Source organism: Carassius auratus, chromosome 40 (assembly GCF_003368295.1).
Source record: "Carassius auratus strain Wakin chromosome 40, ASM336829v1, whole genome shotgun sequence".
NCBI lineage: Eukaryota > Metazoa > Chordata > Actinopteri > Cypriniformes > Cyprinidae > Carassius > Carassius auratus.
In genome coordinates, this window is record NC_039282.1 from 20,698,939 (window position 1) to 20,717,848 (window position 18,910).

At 36.1% G+C, this 18,910-nt stretch overlaps 1 pseudogene; it reads right to left on the reverse strand.

The window, feature by feature from the left end:
* Positions 1-997: 997 nt before the first annotated feature.
* Positions 998-17,337, reverse strand: LOC113058867 (diacylglycerol kinase delta-like; annotated as a pseudogene).
* Positions 17,338-18,910: the final 1,573 nt, after the last annotated feature.

Genomic DNA, 18,910 nt, shown 5'->3' on the forward strand with positions numbered 1-18,910 from the left:
ATATTCAAGTTTTTTTTTTTTTCTCATTCAAAAAACAGACGTGGACCAAAAACACTATTGAAAAATACATTTGCCGATAAGTACAAGTATAGGTATTTATTTATAATTTTGCATAAATTAATTAGTGATGCTCTGCCGCCATCTACTGGTCATAGCGGTAATATCATGTCCTTTTAATTTTAAAGGGTTAGTTTACCCAAAAATAAAAAAATTGCCCATGATTTACTCACCCTCAAGGCATCCTAGGCATATATGACATTCTTCTTCCAGACTTATACAATAATTAAAGTTTATGAAGTTGTAAATATTGATATTTTTGTTACACAAACGCATCACTTCACTTCAGAAGGCTTTTATTAACTTCTTTTATAATGGATGGGTGCAATTTTTGGGATTTGAAAGTTTCTGCTACTATCCACTCTCATTATAAAGCATTGATAAGCAGAAATCTTCCACTTAATGCACATTCTCCATTAATTTTTCTAAATGGAAAAAAATAATAATTTTTACATACTGTTCCAATTTTATGTAAATATTTATGTAAAAAAAATGTTTTTAAATAAAATATCCTCCAAACCTGCTTAACTTAAATTGCTCTTCTAAAATGTATTGTAATAAAATGTAAATATATGTATGGTATGACACTATTCAATATAATATACTATTAATACATTGCTACTAAAACGATTATAATTTGTTAAAAATTACTATTCTATTAAAAAAATAAGATACTATGTAATTTATTTATTAAATTGCTTTTAAATGACCGTTATAAAAGTTATTTAAAATATAGAAAAAATATATACATACAGTAAAATGACACTGCACAATGTAAAATTACTGCGAAATTATAGTTAATATACCATCATATACACTTTGTAACAATAAAAGTAAAAATATTTGTACAGCACAATGACACAATGTAATGTAATTTATTACTCTGCTTCTGTTTAGTAAAAAATAACTAATATGTGACACAAAAGACAGCAGTTCAGAGTTACACAGAGCTTGTTTTAATACAGACGCTTTCACTGTACAGTAACAAGTTATTTACAATCTTAGTGAAGGCCTATTTACAAAAAAAGTTAAAATATACTAAAACGAAAATCAGAGATGGACCGTGTCACATGGATGTAAGTTATAACTTAACAATAAAATAAATATTTAACAGTCAGAGAGATTGGACGCCCCTGGAGTCCAAAATGACATGATGCGAGTCTGATTAAGACCAGGTGTGAAGGAGAGACACACACACACACACACACACACACACACACACACACACACACACACACCGTGTAGACTCAAACACACATGAAGTGTGTAAAGCAGTTAAAGGGTAAAGTCAGTGTTTGTCTCGGACACAGTCGGTGTTCAATCCCAGAAGAGTTTATAAAAAAGCATTTAGAAACACAATAAAAAACATTTCTATCTGTTAACATGTTAAAAAAGTCCATAATAATTCTAATACACAGCAGTGGTTCTCAACCTTTGTGACTCCACTGTGCATGAGTGTGATTTACTGCATAAGTATTATTATTACAATTTAAAATATTTTAGAGCTTGGTATTTTATGATTTATTATAATTTACTAAAAATAATTATTTCACCTCTTTATTTTTGATATTTATTTGTTTGTCAGTTTATCCTTGAAATTCAATGCAAGTCACTTTGGATTAAATGCATGAAAATAAAACCTAGTTACAGTTTTAGAGCTTGGTTTAATGTGCTTTAATATAAATGCTCATACAGTTTGATGACTTTTCCAGGGTTTACAAGATTTGTTCGTTAAATACTTGTTTAGTATGTGAAATAAAATTGGAAAAGTATTGTTTTTTAGTTGTTTTGGCTTATTTTAATGTCTAGTTAAAAACCACTGATGTATATTCATGAGAACTGGAGATTTTCCACCAATGAGATTTCACTGTGGGCGGGGCTACTTTGGAATCAGATTTGCATAAAAGAGATGGCTTGTGTCACGTCACGCCTGGTTAAGACTGAAATACTCTGCTGTCGATGCTCTTTTACAACAAATACATATCTCTGTCAGATGTGTGTTTCAGACTGATATGTGATTCATCAGAAGGCTGGTGGAAGGATAAGGCATCCAGGAAGAAGAGCGGGGCAAAGCGGAGCGTCTGATTGGTCGATACAGCTGATTGTCACAACAACATGTTAAAGGTCTCATGAAACTTTCTCCATCCCAAACCTAGTGAGCTTCCTACTTAGACAGCATTTTAAGGCATCACACACTTTTATTTATTTGAATAATTTACTATTTTACGTTTTTGTTTTATTTTATGCAATGCACTTTGGATAAAAGCATCAGCCAAATGCATCAAGTTAAAGGTTTCTGACCCACGGTTGTATGAAACAACATTCACCACATCTTTCATTTTAAAAGCGGAAAGGAAAAGCTGTTTGACAGGTGGAGGAAGTTATTCAGTTTTGATGATTTGACAAACATTTGTTACTTTAAGGAAGTGAAATGTTGGCTAAATGCTAAATCTGTGAATCATTCTCCATTATATGATAAATCTCCCCCTTCTATCAAGTAAAATATTTCCCCTAAAGCGATGATGTCACACAGGTGGAGGACAGAAGGCACTGTGATTGGTCGAGTGGCGGAGTATGGCTGCTTCCAGTCGTTACGGAGCGTCTGATTGGCTGAGTGAAGCTGTCACGTCCGAACGAGGCATCTGATTGGCTGCGGAGCGTCTAGGCTTCACTGGTTGTGCTGTTTCGACTCAAATCCCTGATTCCCTGCAGGATCCGCTTCATGTGACCGACTTTAGTCACTCCCAGATCCTGACACACACACACACACACGATGCTTTAAGTCTGTATTTCTTAACTCAAACGGTACACAATTTTCTCTGTACACAACATTGTAAACAGATCAAATATGATCATGATCAGGCAAGGGATACTGTAAAAAATGACTATTATAAATGTGTAAAACAGCAATTAAAAACATATTTAGTATCTATTATGTTTCAAAATATTGTTTAATGCAGTGTTATTCATTTACTACACAGTTTTTGATCATATTTTAAACGAGATTTTATTTTTTGAAATTCTGTTTTCACTTTCATTTTAGTTAAAGGTTTAAGAATTTTATTGTGCGTTTTTGTCTTTTTTATTAGTTTTTAAGTTTTAGTTTATTTAGTTTGTTATTTTCCTACTTCAATTTAAACCAAACACTTTTTTTTGTACTTTCAGTTCATTTCTATTTTATTTTTAAGTAATTAACTTTCTTTTCTTCTCCAGTTTTAGTTAACTATAATAACCCTATTTCAATGTGACTTATTTAAATCTAATTGTATTAATTTGTTTTAATCAATTTATTTATTTATATTAAATTAATATTTTATAATAATTTTTTTTAATAAAATGTATTTTAATCAATCATTTATTTTTATTTTACTCAAATATATTTATTCATGTTTTAGTTTTATATATATATATATATATATATATAAAACTAAAACATGAATAAATAAATTTTGTAATTTAAATAAATTTAAATTAAAGTTTATTTTTATTACGCTTTCCCCGACAAAAATTTATGCAAAGTAGCTTTTTTCCTACAATATATCAAATCAACTGAATACTTTTTAATTCAAATTTAATTCTTATTAATTAAAAAAATATATTTATTTATTTATTATTTAAATCAGTTATTTATTTACTTTTATTTTTAAACCAAATTTATTTATGGTTTATGTATGCAACATTTCTTTATTTATTATTGTAATGTTTTTAACCCCTTGCAGCCCTCGGAGAACTCCTGTATCCCGACAGCAGATCTGAATGTGTGTGTATTTGCCGAAGGTGGAGCGCTCTTACCTTCAGGTCTCTCCTCTCCAGCTGAAGCAGCTCTGGTCCTCTGATATCATGTCTGATGAAGATCTCCTTATACTCGGACAGACAGAGCATCTCCAGCCAGACGCCCACTTCCTCCACACCCCACGTATTCACTGCTCACACAACACACACCTGGGTTACACTCATGCACGAGGTCAGAGGTCAAAGGTCAAAGCTCGGGTCGTACCTGGCATGTTGAGGGCGGCGCACGTCTCCTTGTTTTTGTTGTTTTTGTCTTTCTTGAATTTGGGCACGAGGCGGAATTTAGCGCTGCGAGTGCGCTTGGAGAAATCGGACAGCTGACCCTGCACACAAACACACTTCAGACCGGAACACACTCACCAAAACACCCCAAACCAGCTGGACGCCACGCACCTCGTCGTCGGCCGGCTCGATGAGCTGACTGATCCAGCTGATGTCTGTGAGTCTGCGTAACTGCAGAGCGACTGAACTCAACGCAGCGCTCAGATGATCTCTCTGAGGAGCATCCAGCTGCTGCACACACACCATCAGGAAACACTCATCACTCACATGTGCTTTAGCATCCATAGTCACATGACACTTTAGAGTGGACCAATCAGATTTGTCTTTGATGATAACTGATTTTTATATCATTTTGTATAATCGTATTGTTAGATGCGGTGTTATTTGAATACTATTTATCTACTATTATAGTTTTTGTTAATATTTAGATTTTTTTTTCAATATATATATATATTTCTGGTTTCACTTTAAATTTAGTTAAAGTTTAAGTCATTTTTATATGTAATTATTTTTTTTGGTACTTTTGGTACTTTAACATTTATAACTAGCTGAAATCAGTTTAAAATATAATTAATATACTTGTATATTATATAAGCAATATATTAGATTTGATTCAGTTACTGTTTCTTTCATTTCAAGCATGTAATGAAAATATTTTTTTAATGGTTTTAGTTAATAACCTCGGGTTAGTTGTGTTATTTAATTATGTATTAATTAATTTTCTTAAATGTATTTAGTTAAATCAGATTAATAATTTTTATTTTTATCAAACTATTTATAATTTCTTTTTTTTTATTATAATTATGGAAGATAAAAGCAACATTATTTAAAATATTTTTATATTTCATTTTAATTTAAGTTAATTTATGCATTTGATTGTTTTTTTATATTAGTATTTATTTTTATTTCAGATTTAGATTATTTTAGTACTTCACCTTAAACATGGTTTATGTCAGTTATATTTTTTCCTCTAATATTTATATTTAATTTATTTCAGCTTTATTTTTTTAAATGATGACAAGGTTCAGCTATTTGCAAATTATAGTTCATATATTCATATTCATGCACATGCAAGTTATAGTTTTCATTAATATTTAGATTTTTTTTTTCTAATATTGTCTGATTTCACTTTAAATTTAGTTTAAGTTTTAGTAATTTTGTTGTAGGTTTTGTCATTTTTATATGTAAAAAAATATATCTACATAGTTTTTTAGTGGTAGTTTTAGATATTTTGGTACTCAAACGTTTATAACTAGCTGAAATCAGTTTAATATATTTTCTTTTATTTCAATTATTATTTCTTTAATTTCAAGTGATGAATATTATTTATAAATATTTTTATAGTTTTAGTTAATAATAGCCTAGGTTAGTTGTGTTATTTAATTATGTATTATTTTCTTTTTTAAATAAAAGTATTTAGTTAAATCAAATTAATTTTGGGTTTTTTTTTATTAAATAATTTATTATTAAAAAATTATTATTATTAACTGGACGATGAAAAGCAACATAATTTTAATATATTTTCAGGTTTTTTTTTATTTCATTTCTTATGCGTTTTGATTAGTTTTTTTATATTAGTATTTATTTTTATTTCAGATTTAGATAGTGTTTTTTTTTTAGTACTTCACCTTAAATATTTATATTTAATTTATTTCAGCTTTATTTCAAAGTTTTTGCTACTTCCTGTTCATGCACGTGCAAGTAATTAACATCTATAAAAAAGGGCAGCTGGCAGGAGGTTGATTCCAACAGCCAGTTTTTCTCCAAATCATGTTTCTCTCTTACTGTATGAGATGGACTCACCAGACTCATCTTTCCCGCGAGCAGTAGCTGCGTCTCACTGTGCAGAGCTTTGACATTACTGACCATCTCCATCACCACGTTACAGGTCAGACCCTACACACACACACACACACACACGTCAAAGATGTCACGAGGAACCACACCAGAGCAGTTCAGCAGTTCTGATGTCATAAACCCTCACCCCGCTGCTTTTGGAGTTAGCGTACACCAGATCCATGGCTTTAGAGCTAGCGTTGACTGCATGAGCCAATTCCTGCTCGATCGTGTGATGAGACTGTGCTGCTTCCCTGATACTAAACACACACACACACACACACATGCATGTCTGGATTTGTTGCATGCATTTAGTTGATCAAAAGTACAGATCTTTACACTCACTTCTGATCAATCTATGAAGTACATTTCGGTTAAATAATCTGTGTACCTGTGTATGAGTGCACCGGCTGCCTGTCCGAACAGACTGATCTGAGTGGCTTCCTCTTCAGAAACGATCTCTGGCTGCAATGCATGCTGGGAAACCAGCCGTGGAATCTCGCCTCTCTGTTTGTCCTCCCACGACTTCAGAGTGTTCTCGAACGCCTGGGGGAAAACAGCCGTATGTGAGCAGCGTTTCACTTCTCCGAGAGCTTCTTCCCATAATGCCGTGCGTCAGCACTGACCCGGTCTCTGGTGAGGGTTTGTGTGCGGTTCTTGTGGAGGATCCGGATGTATCCGGGCGGTTGGATCCAGGCTTCCCCGTCCACCTGCACAGGGACGCCTTCATCTCCCAGAATAGTGATCTTCACTGTCCGACACTGAACACACACACACACACACACACTTTGTTTAAATCATGTCTACCTACTTAAGCTGGTCTTAGTAGTAACTCAGTACATGTGACCATGTGTCTTTACTGTGTGTGTGTGTGTGTGTGTACCTGTGCGATACGGTGATGCTGTAGATTAATCACTCTAGACACAGCCATCTGCATGCTGCCGAACACAGCCACCACCTCCAGGATCTTATCGTCAAACGACGGCGCCCATGAACGTCTGTAAACGAGCACACGCTTCATTACAAACACACACACAGACACAAATCCACAGGAAGTCAGTGCACAAACGTACATCGTCCTCTTTAGTTCCGCCCCAGAAGTTGGTTCCTCCTGCGTAACTGGGGAATATTCAGCACGGCGATTCCCTGAAGACTGGGGAGAGAGATCGGCCTCCCGTCACACTACACACACACACACACTCGGGTTAGGATTAACCTTATAACATTTACACACATACACACTCTCTCTCTCTCTCAGACACACACACACACACACACACTCGCTCGCTCTCTCAGACACACACACACACACTCGCTCTGTCAGACACACACACACACACGCTCGCTCTCTCAGACACACACACACACACACACACACACTCTCACTCGCTCTCTCAGACACACACACACACTCACTCGCTCTCTCAGACACACACACACACACACACACACTCACTCGCTCTCTCAGATACACACACACACACAAACTCTCTCTCTCTCACACACACACACACACTCTCTCTCAGACACACACACACACACACACACTCCCTCTCTCAGACACACACACACACACTCTCTCAGACACACACACTCTCTCTCAGACACACACACACACTCTCTCTCTCTCTCTCTCAGACACACACACAGACACACACACTCTCTCTCAGACACACACACACACTCTCTCAGGCACACATACACACACACACACACTCACTTGCTGGCTCTCTCAGACACACACACACACACACACACACACACACTCTCTCTCTGACACACACACACACACTCTCTTCTCTCTCTCTCTCTCTCTCTCTCAGACACACACACACTCTCGCTCTCTCTGTCTCAGACACACACACAGACACACACACACTCTCTCTCAGACACACACACACACACTCTCTCTCTGACACACACACACACACTCTCTTCTCTCTCTCTCTCTCTCTCTCTCAGACACACACACACTCTCGCTCTCTCTGTCTCAGACACACACACAGACACACACACACTCTCTCTCAGACACACACACACACCTCCAGCAGAACTCTCTGCTCCAGGTTCTTGTAGGTTCTGTGCAGAAGTTCTTTGGTTCCCAGGACTCCATACCACATCATGTTTTTAGTGCGACTCCTAAAACACACACACACACACACACACACACTCTCTCAGAAATGTTTCTTGAGCAGTAAATCATCATATTATTCTGATTTCTGAAGATCATGTGACACTGGAGACTGGAGGAATGATGCTGAAAATACAGCGGAGCATCACAGAAATACATTACACTTTAACACAGATTCACACAGTTATTTTACATCATAATAACCTTCCACAGTTTTCCTGTTTTTACTGTGTTTTTGAGACTATATATATTTGATGTCTATGCACCTGCATTTCTCCGGATGCTCGTCACGTTTGTTGTTGAAGTCCAGAGAGATCTTAGCATCCAGACCGATCCCGAAATAATTATTCATCACACATTTCTCCGTGAACAGATCCCTGAAACACACAGAGAAGCACCTTCCCATCAGCCTTTGCTCTAAATACGACCGGTCGACAGACAGACAGACAGACAGAAGCGCGACTCACAGGTTCTCCGGATCACAGCTGAACGGATCAGCGTTGACCAGCAGCCTGGTGATCACCGAGCCGCTCAAAAGAGCCCGACACACCTGCTCTGAGACCTGCGCACACACACACACACACACACACACACACGTCATGAGCCTCTGAACGACAGCAAAACCTCCACCGCTTCCGCTCAAGACTCTTACTTTGGTAGAGGATCTTAGTGTTCAGCATGGGCATGTTCTCTCTGCTTCCTGTCTGAACAGGAAGTGAGGCGGAGCTGCCTATGGACAGGCCTCCTCTACTGATGAGCTTCTCACATGGAGTCTTAGACGCTGAAGACGGAGAGACAGAATGAGCAAACGAGTGCTGCTGTGTGTCACTAATGAGAGGTGATAACGAGTGACCTCACCTCGTCTGCTGGCTCGCGCTCTGATGCTGCTGTATGACAACGCTTCTGAACCATCATCCTCCTCTTCTTCCTCCGCCGGCAGAGAACGCAAACCCTCCTCCGTTTGAGCGTTCTGTTCATCCACCGCTGCAACACCAGATCACATGGTTTTGAAAAAAATCCAAGATCGATCTTTTAGTTTGTGCTGTTTAGTTGATGCAATTTTTTGGTGATCCGTTCATCCCAAAATTTGAACGAGCTTTGTGTTTGTTACTCCAGTCATTGTTAAAAAAACTGAACACAAACAAGCACACACACACACCTATATACACACACACACTCTCTAACAACACTTACTCACACCAACACACAACGACACACTTTAACAACACTCACTCACACATACACACACTATCTCTCACAACACACACCCTCAAACAAAACACACACACACACCTATATACACACACACACACTCTAACAACACTCACTCACACACACACACACACACACAAACACACACTCTAACAACACTCACTCACACATACACACTCAGACAAAACACACACACACACACACACACAAGCACACACACTCTAACAACACTCACTCACACACACACACTCAGACAAAACACACACACACACACACACACACACACACACACACACACTCTAACAACACTCACTCTAACAACACTCACTCACACATACACACTCAGACAAAACACACACACACACACACACACAAGCACACACACACACACACACACACACTCTAACAAAACACACACACACACACAAACACACACTCTAACAACACTCACTCACACATACACACTCAGACAAAACACACACACACACACACATACTTTAACAACACTCACTCACACATACACACTCAGACAAAACACACACACACACACACCCACACACAAGCACACACACTCTAACAACACTCACTCACACATACACACACACTTTTCCACAAGACACTCTAAGATACATACACACACATTCACACAAGACACTCACACACACACACACACACACACACACATTCACACAAGACACTCACACACACACACACAAACACAATCTCACACAACGCACACCCTCAAACAAAACTCTCTCACACACAAATACACACACGCGCGCAAATATACACACACACACTTTTACACAAGACACTCTCTCACTCACTCACACACACACACACACACACACACACACACACGCACTCACACACACACACCTTTCTCGGTGTGCTCTATGATTTGTCTGATGGCTTTCTTCAGGCTGTTGGCGCGAAGCATCAGCTGTTCTCGGGGTTTGAAGATAGCGGCGGGCGGCCGAGGCAAGCAAGGGGCCGTGAGTGTGGGCGGGGCAGTGGGCGGAGCCAGAAACACACCCTCCCCATCCACCTGCTCCTCAGCGATGGTGGGTGGAGGAGCAGACAACACACTGCTAGCCTGGGCTTCCTCGTTAAGAGTTTTCAATAACGAGTCCAGCTTTTCTTTAAGCACACCACACTGAATACAAAAACATCCCGAGTCATTCAACAGCCAATCACAGAGCACTCCAGAACAGCCAATCACAAAACAAACAGCCAATCACAGCTGACCTTTTTAGCCATGGCCTCTGACTCTTCAGAGTTTTCGGTGTTTCTCTCGTAAGCACGTCCGACTTTCAAAACAAAGTCTTTTACCGTCTCACACAGGACTCTGAAAAACACGCTTCCAGATAAACCTCCAGGAAGAACACGCATGAACAGAAATGATCACGTGTACAGTACGTACTTGGCGGATGAAATGACCACAGAGTGCTGGTCCGACGTCAAGATTTTGGAGAGATGAGCAGCGACTGAGTCTTCATAGGTCAGAATGTGCTGCACCTGAAATAAAACAGCCAATCAGAGCAGAGGAAACACACAGCAGCCAATCAGAACAGAGAAAACACACAACATCCAATAAGAACAGAGGAAAACACATCAGCCAATCAGAGCAGAGGAAACACACAACAGCAGCAGTTGCTTTAAAAAGAAAAGATTTTGATGTCCTCTCTGACTGACATGATGATAATTTAATTGTAAATAAATAAAGCAATGGAAAAAAGTTATGCAATACTAAAATAAAACTGTTTATGGTACAAGAAGCCTTGACATAAATTAAAATGGGGGGGGGTGTTAATAAAAAACTAGATTTTTATTATTACTGTATTAAAATCCACAACTTATCAAAATATTTTGCATTATTAATTTATATTGCAATATTTCACTGTAAAATAAAATACAGTAGTTTTCAAGAACAATTGTAAAATTACAACATTTAAAATAATAATAATTAATAAAACAGTTCCAGATTTGCTGTGCTTGTTTGAAGGACAGAAATTTGCACCAAAATTTTGTGATTATATATCAGTATAACTCTAACAACAATTATTAATACTTTTAATATCATTGTTTTTATTACTAAATACAAATATTACTATTGTAATACAGAAAATAATATAATTGTATTTTAAATTAATACGGTGAAGTTTTAATATTTAATCATACAATAATATTTATGGCTGCCATAATATCTTAATTTGTAAATTTATAATTTATTCATTTAATATTTTTTTAAATCACAGTACTGCGCTTCATTTTGAAACACATACTTATTTTATTAAAGTTTTAAAGTATATTTAATATATAAATCACAGCCTTTATGATTGGATAATTGCACTAAGCATTCGGTTTTATTTTGATTAAATATGCAACCGTTCAGTTTATATTTATATGCTATATAGCGTTGAATTGTTATATTTTTATTTAATTTTTGCATTTCTGTTTTATGCTTTTGTGATTTTTATTTTTGTTTTTTTATAATTTATATAGCTTCAATTTATTTTTATTTCAGGAAAAAAAAATGATTTTGAAAGGAATCTGATTCACAGTGAGGAATAAACACTTGATGTACAATAAAGAAAATGTCCAAATGAAGGCCTTTCTTTCATTCACACCTCGGAGTCCTCACTGCAGTCCTCTGTTACTGTGGAGCCGGAGTGATGTCGTGGTAACTTGGTCTCGTATACCATAATACTCCATCTAGAAGAGAAATAAACCGGTTTAAATGTTTGTGAAGGACAGGAACAGACTGTGACAGTGTCTTCAGACGCACTCTGACCTGTCCAGCATCTTAGTACTGGCTCTCTCCAGTTTCTCCAGGATCTGTGGTAACTGTGTGTCATCGTCACACGCCGAGCCCCAGCCCAAAACTCTCGCCAGGTCATTTCCTGTTCCTAGAGGAAGTACGCCGAGCTGGCACTGCAGAGCAAACACAGCAACACACACACAGGTCATCAACACTCTCCTTACTTTTGATTTTGATGGAGTTTGATTTCCAAGGAATGCATGAACTGAGAAAAAGTAAACATTGAATGCAATTCATGCAATTTAAGTTGCTTCGTATAAAAGCATTTGCTAAATGCATAAATGTAATAAATGTAAAACATATATATATATATATAATAGAACTGACTTTCAGCCAGGCAAAATAAATCCCCCACCAGGAGGCAGTAGAAGCAAATAAACTGTGTCTGAAACTCTATTGTGTCCTACACTTTATGTCATATTTAGGGACCCAAATTATGTTTTTCCAATTTAAATTAAAAATTCAGTGTTATTTTGTTATTAATGTATTAACATAATTGTATTATTATTAGTAGTATTTATTTATTAATTATTATTTAATAATTTTAATTTAATTCTTCTTCTGGATAGTAGTTAAATTAAAGTTTAATCGTCAAAAAACATTTCTAAATAATTGATAATTCATAAAATATTTAATAATCTACAATATTAACAATAATAGAGTCCTATGAAATATGCATTTATTAATTTATTTTACAAATTCTATATTGTCTGTTTTCATTTTTCTGGATTTATTAGTTAGTAAAAATGTATTATCAAAAAAATGGTAATAATCAAATGAAAGCACAAAACATTAATGAAGATTAAAATATTTGTTCAAATTATAGTTAAACAATTCAGTTTATTTTTGACAAAAAAATAAGGTGCTGCAAAATAGAAGTTTTTAAAAAAAAAAAAAAAAATTTAGAAGATATTCCTTAAAAAATAAAGTATTAATAATTTATATTATATTAATTTATTTATATTATTTTGAGAAGTACAATCTACAATACAATAGTAAAATATATTTCTGTAATGATTTAAGTTTAAATGAACTTTTATTTTGGCGGGTTGCAGTGAATGTCTTTAAGTAAGGATGAAAAGCCAATGTACTGTAGTTGGAAGAGTAAAAGCTGAGATTATGTATGATTTATTTATGAATTAGTACCTGTTTGTGTAAAGTCAGCGCGTCTATCTCTGATAAAACCCATCCGACGCTGCCGTCTCCTCCACACACCAGAATACGAAAGGTGTCGAACTTCTGAAACAGACGCAAGCTGCGGCAGACACACACACACACACACACACACAGGTACAGGCGTCAGTGAGGCCATATGAAGCAGGAGTGTCTGTGAGCAGGGACAGGTGTGTGTTTTACCCCAGGTGTGGCCCTCCGTTCATCAGATCGAACACTTGAGCAGGATTCAACAGCTGCTTGAAGCGCCGCAGGAACTTCACGCCCTGATTATCTCCACTTTTACTGTTCACGAACACCAGCAGCGGACTCGTGCAGCTCGGAGGACACGTCGCCTTCCAGAAGCCTACACACACACACACACACACACACACACACAGACACACAGAGAGAGACAGACAGACACACACACACACAGACACACAGACACACACACACACACACACACACAAACACACAGACACACAGAGACAGACAAAGACAGACAAACAGACGGACAGAGAGACACACACACACACACAGGCACAGACAGACACGCACGCACACACACACACACAGACAGACAGACATACACACACAGACAGACACACACACACACACACACACACACAGAGAGAGACAGACAGACACACACACACACACACACACACACATGCACAGACAGACACACACACGCAGACACACAGAGACAGACACACAGACAAAGACACACACACACACACACACAGAGACACACACACAAAGACACACAGAGACAGACAGACACACACACACACACACACACACACACACACAGGCACAGACAGACACACACACAGAGCCAAAGACAAACACACACACACACAGACAGAAGGACACACACAGACACACACAGAGCCAAAGACAAAACACACACATACACACACACACACACAGACAGACACACACACACACACACACAAGCACAGACAGATACACACACACACACACACACACACGCAGACACACAGAGACAGACACACACACACAGAGCCAAAGACAAACACACACACACACACACACACAGAGCCAAAGACAAAACACACACATACACACACGCACAGACAGACAGACAGACAGACACATTATTAAAATCAAAAACTGTTTCTGTTAATAGTTTTACTGCACCTGAGCAAACGTGCTTTTGTCATGTTTATTAGTTTGTGACTTCTATTTTGCATTAATGTGTTTTTCTTTCATCTTAGGTTTTAGTCATTTTACCACTTAAAGGAGCTTAAATGAATAATTGGATGTTTCCATCAGATGGTTCTTTCTGATTGGTCATCTCTGGGAAAGCGTTCTGATTGGCTGTTTCTGAGGGACGGTTCTGATTGGACGCTCACCGTCTGAGTCGATGCTGTTGAGGGCGGTGGGTGGAATCACTGAGACTTTACACTGACCCAGCGGGCACTTCGGCGAGAGCTGGTCCCTGCACCCAGCATGCACCTGGAGAACATTATTGAGTTCCATTAAAATAAGAACAGAAGTTAAATTAAGTTCACTTTCATGCACTCACCATGGCTTTGCACCACAAACAGCGACAGTCCTGCAGTCTCAGGACGCTGCCACAGGTTTTGTCGCACACGGTGCATTTGGCGCTGACGGGCAGATTCCCCTCCAGCCACTGATGAGGCATCGAGATCTACAGAGTTTAGAATGAGTTCATTATTAACCCCACGAGTGAGCAGTTCTGATGCTAAATGAGCCTATCTTTTAGTCCAGATTTATGCATCTATGGAAGACAGCGTTTTTATCTTTAACTAAAACTGTGAAAACATTTTAGTTGTTAAAATTAAAGCTGAAATAAAACAGAACGTAAATATTAGATGGAAAACTTAAGAAATTTTGCCTTGGCTGAAATAAAATATGCGTAAGTGCTAAAATGGTTAATTGAAAAAAAAAAAAAAAAAACTTAAATCTAAATGTGTTAAATATTTATAAAATGTAATATAAAAAATATATTGAAAATAAACCAATATAAGAAAAGTTAACTGAAGCCAAAACTATAAAAAGATATATATATGGAATCTAAATAAACAAAAACTAAAGCTAAAAATGTAAAAAAATAAAATAAAAAAAAAAAACATTAAAATTTAATATTAAAATAATAATAATATTGATACAAATGTTGACTAAAACTTATTATTAAAACAAAGCTGAAATAAAATAAAATATAAATATTAGATGGAAAACTTTAAATAAAAATGAGAAATATTGCCTTGGGAACCAACATAAATTTATGTTTAAGTGCTAAAATTATAAATTGGAAATAAATAAAAATAAAAAATAAAAATAAAAAACCAATCAATAGAAATCAATAAACAGCAGAAAATAGAAAATAGCATAAATTATTAATTGGAAATAAATAATAAAATAAAAACTAACTAGTAAAAATCAATGAACAACAGCAGAAAATGTAAAATAGTATAAATTAGTAATTGGAAATAATTAAAAATAAAAAACTAGGAAAATCAGTAAACAGCAGAAAATTTAAAATAGCATACATTTTTAATTGGAAATGAATAAAAGCTAATGACAAAAATAAAAAGTAAAAATTTGTAAACAGCAGAAAATAGTATAAATTATTACTTGGGGAAAAATACAAAAATTTATATAAACCAGTAAAAATCAGTAAACAGCAGAAAATAGAAACCGATAGAAAAATCAATAAAAACTAACAAAATAGTATAATAAAATTTCCCAAAATTAGACAAAAAAAATAAAATCTAATTTAAGATATGAATAAACCTATAATAGTATATAAATAAATTCCAAACTAAGAGTGGAGCCGGATTTGTTGTTGCATGAGCAGCACTCACCCCCTCCTCATCCTCCAGAATGTCTTTACCGATAGAAGCCAGTGTCGTCCACTTGCAGTTATTAGTGGCTCTGACCGCACAACGCTTGTGAGCCTTGAACTTACACACTGTACGATACACACACACACACACACTTCAGTCAAGGCAGCACTTAAACACATTCAAACCATACAATTACAAATTAAGAAGCTCTTATTACCTTCGCAGGACAGTCCGTGAGACGTGACTCCAGACAGAGCCTCCCGACAGACGTTACAGTACGTGGGGCGAGCGTGAGAACAGGCGTACCAGTTATGCATCCCAGAGAAATGATCCATGCTGAACTGAGTGGACTGCGGAAAGACATTCAAAAATATCACAGTTTCCACAAAAACATGAACCGTTTTCAACATTGACGATAATCAGAAATGTTTCTTGAGCAGTAAATCATCATATTATTCTGATTTCTGAAGATCATGTGACACTGAAGACTGGAGGAATGATGCTGAAAATACAGCGGAGCATCACTGAAATAAATTACACTTTAATACAGATTCACACAGAAAACAGTTATTTTATATTGTAATAATATTTCACAATTTTTACTGTATTTCTGATCAAATAAAAGCAGCTTTGAAGAGCAGAAGAGACTTCTTTATAAAAAAAAAATAATAATAAAAAAAACTTTAATCTAAGTTATTTTTGTTAATTTAAATAAAGCAAGTAAATAAACTGGAAAAAAAAACTAAAATGAAATTAAAATAAATTAAACCTAATAATCATGATTCAAAACAAACAAAAGCATGTTACAAAATTAATAAAAACAAACCAAAAAATAATACAAGTAAAATAACAAAAATAAAAGCCAATAATATAATAATAATCCCAAAATAACACTGGAACAGAGCTGAACATTTAGTGTATAATATTCAAAGTAAGGTTATCGCAGTATAATCTGTCACTAAACTGCACAAAAAATACAGATGGTAGCACTGCTAGCAATTAAACAAGAAATTTATCTGAATTCTGACTCATTTTCTATGAAAAAACAAACTGATCGTAAACCTCTTGTAAAGAATGTGGTTAACAGAATTGATTAACAGATCGTGAAAACGTCCAGACAGATGAGAAACTGACCTCAAAGTGTTCTCTGTTCTGAACACTCTTCAGCGCCGCGATCCATTCCTCCATCTCTTTTCCTGTTTTCAGCACACAGAACCAGCCGACGACACGGAGTGATTACCTACAGAGAGAGAGAGAGAGAGAGTGTGTGTGTGAGTGTGTGTGTGTGTGTGTGTGTGTGCACTCAGGGCTCCAGAAGCATGCGTTTCTCACACAAACTAAGGCCAAGGAACAAGGAACCCCCTGTCACTTCACACACACACCATCTCTGTCTCTCTCTCATTATCACTCTCTCTCTCTCTCTCTCTCTCTCTCTCTCTCTTCTCTTACACACACACACACACATACCAAACAGCTCTTGTTTTTCATTGTACAGGGTGCCAACTAGCGTTGAATGACAGATTGAATATATCAGCTGAACATTTAAGGATTCTAAAGACTAGTGAACTCAAAAATAAAAAATAAAGTTACTGAAATTTACTCGCTCTTAGGTAATCAAAGATTAGAATGAGTTTGTTTCTTCATCAGGTTTGTAGAAATGTAGCATTGCATCAGTGTCTCATCAATGGATGCTCTGCAGTGAATGGGTGCCGTCAGAATGAGAGTCTGATAGAAACATCACAATAATCCACACTGCTGTTTCCAGCTAAATACATCCATAGTAATGTTTCCTCCATTTAAAACGGTGCTTGATCTGTGCAGATTTCACTCCTGATTCAGACCAGAACACTTTTTCATATCAGGAAGCATTATTTTGGATTATAAACTCATATTTTAGTTAAAATCTTCTGGATTTGTTTAATCTTTTGTATTCTCCAGATGTTCACTGATGGACTGGAGTGCTGTGGATTATTGTGATGTTTTTATCAGGACTCTCATTCTGACGGCACCCATTCACTGCAGAGCATCCATTGATGAGACACTGATGCAATGCTACATTTCCACAAACCTGATGAAGAAACAAACAGTGAGTAAATTTAAGCACATTTTCTTTTTTTGCTGAACCTATTTCCTTTAACAAGCTTTCATTGGCCATTGATTCTCCTAAATACAGTGACATTAGATTAGTTTCACATGTTTCTATTTTCAGTACTCATGAGTAAGACAGTGTGTTAAGAAATGTATAAATAGCATTTGAGTAGCAAATAAAGGTAGATAAGATCAATTTATTTCCGTCATGAGCGAGTCAAACAAATAGTTTGCATAATACTCACAAGAGCATGCATTCCTTATGTTTAGTTTATACCTTTATGAATTGTTATATAAATGAAAATGCTGAAATATTCTTCTTAAAAAGTGCCTTTTTTTATCTAGTTTTTAAATGCACTGTACAAAAAGCTCTTATTTGTTTACATCAGTTAAAGCATTAGCCAACATGAACTAAAGGATAATATATTTATTGAGAAATAATGAGAAATACACTTCTACACATGCATTAATTATAAAAATATATATGTTTAGAGTTTATGTTAGTTCACAGTGCATTAACTCATGTTAACGTTTAATTGAAAAATGCATGAAAATTAACTAGAATCAGTAAATGCTGTAGGCATCATTGTTCATGTTAATTTAACTAATTTAATATTTTAATGTATTATTATATAATATTAAATATGTGCTTGTTAATGCACTGTGAATTAACATCAACAAACAGTGAATGTCTGTAGT